The 6,690-nt window shown below is 61.1% G+C and overlaps 1 long non-coding RNA gene across 1 annotated transcript; it reads left to right on the top strand.

Moving 5' to 3' along the window:
• Positions 1-5,110: 5,110 nt before the first annotated feature.
• On the top strand, positions 5,111-6,019 carry LOC142403952 (uncharacterized). The gene is made up of 3 exons (XR_012773705.1): positions 5,111-5,152; positions 5,560-5,662; positions 5,960-6,019. It is a non-coding gene; the product is annotated as an uncharacterized LOC142403952 (long non-coding RNA).
• Positions 6,020-6,690: the final 671 nt, after the last annotated feature.

Raw genomic sequence — 6,690 nt, 5'->3', positions numbered from 1 at the left:
GCAGGTCTGCCTGACTACAGCAGCCAGTCACACACAGGCGGTACAGGCAGGGCAACAGGTTTCTTGTCCTGCTGCAGGCTGCACGGAGCAGGTACAGGGCTGCTGGACTGGGACCCCCAGTTGTCCCTGGCTCATTTTCAGCTGCACCTTCTGTCCCTCCTTTCCCCTTTTGTCCTGATACTCTACATTCCGATCTTTTGTCTGGTACAGTTTCCCTTTATGGTCTCGCCAGTTTCACCCCAGGCCAACCAGTTTTCTCCTTTCATGGTTTGCCATCTCCAACAGTTTCTCACTTTCTAAAGCGGCAAGTTGTACTTCAAGCCAGGGCTGATGAAGCCAAAAAGGAATGAGAGCTTCCATAACCAATGAGATGGCAGACACCATCAAAAAATGCCTATCCTCTCCACTGCCCACCTTAGAAATCTCGAGAAATATCTGAATGCACAACCAAGGAGCAGCTTAGAAGCTGTTCAAATCAGGCGGGCTTGGTTGGGATCCCAGTGAGATCCCTGTGTTTAGAGAAGACTTTTCTGAATGACTCCTCCAGTTCTCTGTCTCTTGGGCTGTAGGTGAGGGCATTGATTAAGGATGTTAAGGCAGTGCAGAAAAGAGAGAATATTTCTTTTGGGTTTCCTATTCTGACAGCATCTGCTAAGCGATACCCACTGTAAGAGTCCCATGCACAATTGTATCCCCAAAGAGGGATCGGAGGAGAGGAGCAGGCGTAAACATCTTTTGCTTTCTGGAGCTGAAAGAGATTTTCAGAGTGGGGGAAAGGACATAACGGTGAGATGCCAGAAACTGTAGAGATGTGAAGAGAGCGCTACATGGAGGGGGAGAAGCAGGGGTCTCCCAGGGAGGTCCTGGGGCCATGCTGGGGCATGTGAACACAGGGCTCTGGGATGAGGCAGAGGGTACAGGAAGGTCCTGAGGGGACATAAGGGCAGATGGGGGCCTGGGGGCACCCCAAAAGGACCCATGGGCCAATGGTGAGCTGGCTCCCTACCCCCTGCAGTGGACGGCCTGCCCCTCCCAGCCCGGGCGCCGGGTCACAGTGGGGCCCTTTGTGACACCCCTCTGTGACACCCCACGGCACCATATATAGCCAGCATGGCTGCAGACCTGCAGTGTCTGACAAGACAGCGACGGGACAGGGCAGGAGCGCGGAGCTGGCGAGGAGACTCCGAGCACAGCCCACGTCTTGCCCTGCTGCCTCTGGCAGCCCCACGGTGCCGAGGCGTTTCCCTTAAGCTGCCCCCCCCCCTTCCCCCACACACTTTCCTACAACTCACAAGATGGCAGAGAGACCCCCCAGCCACCCCAGGGTAGCCTGGGAGGAAGTGGGGGCTCCCCAGGAGAGCATCTCTCTGCTGGAGCCCTACGAGGTGTCCACGGTCCAGCCACTGCAGAATGGTGAGTGAGGGGCCCCATGGGGCTGGGCAGGGTTAGGGCCAGGGAGCGCAATCGGCTCAACGCCGGGATCCCGTTTCATCGGCATGCTGGCAGCAGGGGTTCCACGGGCAGGGGTCACGGTGGTGCTTGAATGCCAGGGCTGCTCGGGGCTGGGAGCCAGCCCCAGCGCAGCCTCCCTCCTCAGCCATGCCGAGCTTAAAGCTCTTTTCACCATTTGGGAAGCTTGTTGGCACAGATGCTGTGTCCTACCAACGCTTCTGTGTTTCCCCTCCATCTAGGTGACACCCTGCCAGAGGAGACTCCAGAGCATCCAGAGCTGCAACTGGGATGGGATTCTGAGAGCACCTGGTTGCTTTCTTCGTGCGACAGCAGCGACACGACCACGGTAATGAGCTCCCCCCTTGCTGGGACTCTTGACCATGGCATCGGCAGGAGGCTTGTGTGTGCAAAGGGACCCAGAATCAGTGGGGTTGGCCTCACTGGCATGGCCTCACTGTTCCTGGTGAGAGGGTTCCTGCTGTCCCTGAGCAGGGACTATGCTGAGGGTGGCACTCCAGTGTCCCAGCAGCAGCTCCAGCCCTCCTGGCCACCAGCGAGCCCTGGTTCTCTCTGTAGAGCCAACATATGGTACCCATGACCCCAACCCTCCTGCCTCACCCTGGGGACCCTCTGCTCTCATCCTCTGCCCTGCAGAGACTGCAGCCTCTGCTTCCAGCTTTCCTCTGTGCACTGCCGACAGCACTGCCAGGCATCTCTTGCCAGAGCTCAGCCAAGCAGCACTATCAGGGTGCTCGGCATGACATGTCTTCTTTCCTCCCTTCCTTCCTCCCATAGGTGTTTGGAGAATACCTCCAGCCTTCTCAGATGACAGACGTTCTCCTGGTGGCCATTCAGGCCTTGACAGCAGATGACATCTATGACAGGCAGATGGGCAGCAATGTCCTGGACATGGCCATGAGAGACCCTCCCTCCTGGCTGACGGATGTAAGTGCCCTGTGGCTGGATTGCCCTGCCCGGGAGCCCTGTCAGGCCTTGTTCTTCCCTCCTTCCTTAACCCCGCTCTCCGGGGCACCTGAAGCCATTTCAGGGCAGCAGAGAGGGATGGGAAGGGCAGCAGTTTCAGTGGCAGCTTGGGCAATGGCTGCACTCCAGTGGCAGCACCCTCCTCACCCGTGTCCCCTCCAGGTGCCAAAGATCATGAGGTCCATCCACATAAATGTGGAACGCATCCGCACGGAGCCAGCCCGGCACAGCCTGGTCGCACTCCTTCTCCTGCTGACCAAGCGGTGCCCCAGGGAAGCGGTCAGGAGCCTGTTGAAGATCTCTCCAACATGTGACAGGTACTGGCCCCGACAGCCTTGAGGGCTTGTTCCCTGTGGGAAGAGGAGCCCAGAGACTCTCTGGCTGCCAGATACATGGAAAACTGTGGGACATCCCTGAGGAGCAGGGCCCACCATGCTCCTCTCTGCCCCATGGGTAACGCGACCTCTTCCCCCTCCTGCCTGCGTGGGCAGGGCCCCCAGGCACCCCAAGTGAGGGGGGTGGGCAGGGTCAGGGCTGCAGCACCTCCTGGTTCTGGAGAGGCTGGCCCAGGTATGGTGCAGTGGCTGAGGCAGCCCTGCTGACCAAGTGCTCCGGGTCTGCAGCGCTGCCCTGGCCATGTGGGAGGTGATGATCTCTGTGCCTTGGGCTTTGTGGCGAGTCTTGATGGAGCTGCTCAGCGTGCTCCAGGACCAGCGGCTGCGCCAGGTGTTCAGCTGTGTCGTGGAGGACGCCTGCATCTATCCCTTGGCTGTGAGTGACCATGCCTCAGTGACCTTCAGGGCTGTGCCTGCCTCCCCAGGGAAACAGGCACGGCCCCCTCCCCTTCTGTCTGCCTCCAAACGGCCACCTCCTCCAGCACATATAGACACAGCCCCTTAGGGTCAGCGTCCACTTGCCACCATCTGCATGTTGTGCCTCCTTTGTGCCAGCGTGGTGGAGGGAGCCCCACGGGCACTGCTGGTCTCTCACTGCTGACTTCATTTTAGCTGCTGGTCTGCACTGACGTTGAAACAGAGGAGTTTGCTGCCCTGTACAAAGCCCAGAGGTTCCTGAGGCATCCAAGCCTGGTGATGCTCTCGCTGGTGCTCAGGGGCCTCATCACGCTTTCAAAGACACCTGAGACGGTGAGCAGGGTGTAGTCAAATGGGTCCATGTTGGCAGCCGGGGCCTGGGGCAGTGGGTAATGTGGTGGCTTGGCCTTGGCTGGGAGTCAGGATGTGGGGTGATGGCTCCAGTCACCCTCCCTGCTATGGAGGGGCCTGGTGGGTGCCTGGGGAGCCCTCCAGGCACCGAGGGTTACCAATCCATCTGCCCCTTCAGGCCGGTTGGAAAAGGGGGTGGCTGAGCAGGGGACACTGCTCTCCTGCACTCCCTTCCCTTCCCCGTGCTCTCCCTGCATCCCCATCAGTGGCCGCTGCCTGCCAGGAGGCTGCTGCAGTGACTCCTGTGCCACCTGCTGGGAAGCCGGACGGGAGGCTGGTGCTCAGCGACCAGTGCATTTTTAAAGCCAGGGTGGTCTTTCACCGCTTCACAATAAGGAAACTGTGTGTTTCATACAGGCAAGAAAAATGGCGGTCCTGCTGCCAGACATCATGGAGACCCTGCAGGATGCCAACACTGATGTCAAGATGAAGGCCCTGGTATTCCTCAGGAACATGATGGCTCACATGAAGAGGGAGGAGGCCAGCCTCATTGCTCTGCAGCTGGCGGAGAAGCTCCTGCCCCTCTTTGATGATGTAAGGCTGCCGTGGGAGCCTGAGCCCTAGAGATGGGCACTCTGCAAGACCCAGCCCTGTGGGCCGCACTCGGGCAGGGCCCCCTCCTCGCTCCTCTCCCATGGCCTTTCAGGGCTCTGGGGCCGTTCAGCCGCAGCTGCAGATCTGGCCCACAGCCCCTGCATTCAGTATGCGACCCCAGAGCATCTCCCCTCCCATCAGTGACGCTAACGCCCTTGCTAACCGTGGGAGGGAGTGGCTGTTGCTGAAGTCTCCCTGTCCTCCTCCCTACCAGGAGTCCAGCCAGGTGCGGGAGGTCTCCATCAGCCTCTTCAAAGATGTGATGAAGACTGTGCTGGAGAGAAGCAAGAAAAAGATGAAGAAGACAGTGCAGAGGGTCCTGCTCCCACTGTTCATCCGTATGAACGACCAGATCAAGAGCGTGGCCAAGGTGCAATGATGAGTGACCGGTGTCGCGGGGAGGGGCGTGCTGACACCACGGGGGTGGCCTGGGCATAAGGGGCAAGGGCTGCTGGACGTCAGAGTCTGGGAATGTGTGTCACCTCAGGGTCTCACTGCTCCACTCTTCCCTGCCCTGGTCCCACCACTGCCTTCCTCCTTCCCCCCTGCTCCATTCCCCCCTGGAGAATGGTGGGAAGGGAGATGCAGCCAGCGTTGGACTGGCCTCGCATCCCGGGATCACGGCTCTGCCCACCCAGAGCCTGGGGGTGAAGGAGCTGGCCCAGTTCAGAGTCTGTGCCCCGCTGCCTCTTCCCATAAGGGGCTGGGAACGGCTCGGAGCCTGGCCGAGAGGAGGAGGATGCCAGGTCTCCTTCCCTGGGCTGTGGTGCCATCTCCCAACCTCTGCTTCTCCGCAGGCCTCTGGGGACACCCTGCTCGCCTGTGCAGAGTTCCTGCGATGGAGGAAGCTCAGCTCCCTGGCCAAGACGAGTCAGACAGACCTGATTGGAGAGTGCTTGGTGAGGACAACCCCCAGGCCCCAGGGCTGGGCTGGACCAGATCTGCCCCACGTGCCCGTGGGGAGGGCTGTGCGGCTGTGCCTGGCCTGCCCTGCTCCAGCCCGCAGCCCAGAGCCTGGAGCTGCATCCTCCTTCCCTGCCCTCAAGCACGGAGCCCCCAAGGGCTCTTCTCCAGGCCCCTCTCCCCTCCCTGCCCCCAGGGTGCTAAACAAGGTCCTGGCACATGTGAGCCCTGGCAGTGGGACAGAGGGGTCTTGGCACAGCCGGGCCCCTGTGCCTGCGGCTCTCTCTGAACCTCAGCCCCACAGGGCTCCGGGATGGGAGGGAAGGAGGGCACTGGTAGGAGGGACTGGTCCGGGTGGCTGGGGAGGGCTTCTACCAGCCCTGTGCCCTTGTGCTCTCTCCAGGTACTGCGCGACCGGAGCAGGGTGGAAGAATATGTGTGTCAGAGCCTGCCGTACCTGAAGGACGCTCAGGCCAGCTTGCGAGAGGCGGCCATCAGGTTCATCGGTGAGCCACAGCCCCTGGGGTCCCTCTTCTAGCAGCCTGGCCCCATTCCCCGCCGCCGCACTGGCAGTAAGGGGCAGCCCTGTGGCTGCCGGAGCCCCGGCTGCCCCGAGGAGGGCCCACCCCGCAGGTGGGCTCGCTGGGAGCCTTGCTCAGTCCTACGGCCCTCGAGTACTGTCCTTCCCTGGGGTCAGCCCCACTGAGGGGGAGGAGGGTGTGCGGCCGTGCTGGCAGCCGCAGGGGCCATGCTGCTGGGAGCGTGCTGGGGAGCAGGAGGTCTGACGGGAGCTCTGTGCCTAGGGCTGGCCGCACGGCACCTGAGGAACCTAAGGAAGGAGGAGCGGTGGGATATCTGCAACGGTGAGTAGGGGCAGTGCTGTGCTGGCCGGGGCTGGTGGGGCAGGGGACAGAGGCTGGGCAGGGTGCTGCCGTGCCTGGCCCTGCTCCAGGAAAAGGCTTCAGGGGCTGGGGAACATGTCAGGGGCACACGGGGCATTCCTGAGCTGCAGCTTCCAGCTGGTCTGTTTGTCTCCCCTGCTCCTCCTGGCCAGGGACAGAGATGGGTGGGGCTGGCATGGTCTGGAGGGGACTCCCGGGGGTCTCTGCAGGCAGGGGGGGTTCACGGCTGCTTTGCTTCCTTCTGTTGCAGCCATCCTGCCCTTGGGGAAAGACCCCGAATTCTCCATCAGCTTCCTGGCAGCTCAGGCCATCTACGTCCTGACATCTCAGGACCGAAAATCAAGATGGAGCCTGCGGTGGCTGTGCTGCTGGCTCGGCTGAGCCTTGGGGAAGTGAAATTGGACCCCTGGAAAAGGGCCGTATTCGAATGAGTTTTTTTTTTTTTAAATAAAGCTGAAACAAAAAGCCCCGTCGCGTGGTGTCCTTCCCATGGGGACGACCCTGCGCGTGCTGAGCAGACAGCGTCATTCCCGGCCTCTGCCGCTGCCTGCAGGACAGCACAGCCAGACCCAGGGTGTCCTTGCACCACAGGCCCAGCTGCCCCGCTAGACCACAGCACCGGAGGGGAGGAG

This window comes from Mycteria americana, unplaced genomic scaffold (assembly GCF_035582795.1).
Source record: "Mycteria americana isolate JAX WOST 10 ecotype Jacksonville Zoo and Gardens unplaced genomic scaffold, USCA_MyAme_1.0 Scaffold_46, whole genome shotgun sequence".
In the NCBI taxonomy this organism is placed as follows: Eukaryota; Metazoa; Chordata; class Aves; order Ciconiiformes; family Ciconiidae; genus Mycteria; species Mycteria americana.
Note: the sequence above shows the minus strand (reverse complement) of the source record. Positions and strands in the feature narration are given on the sequence as shown.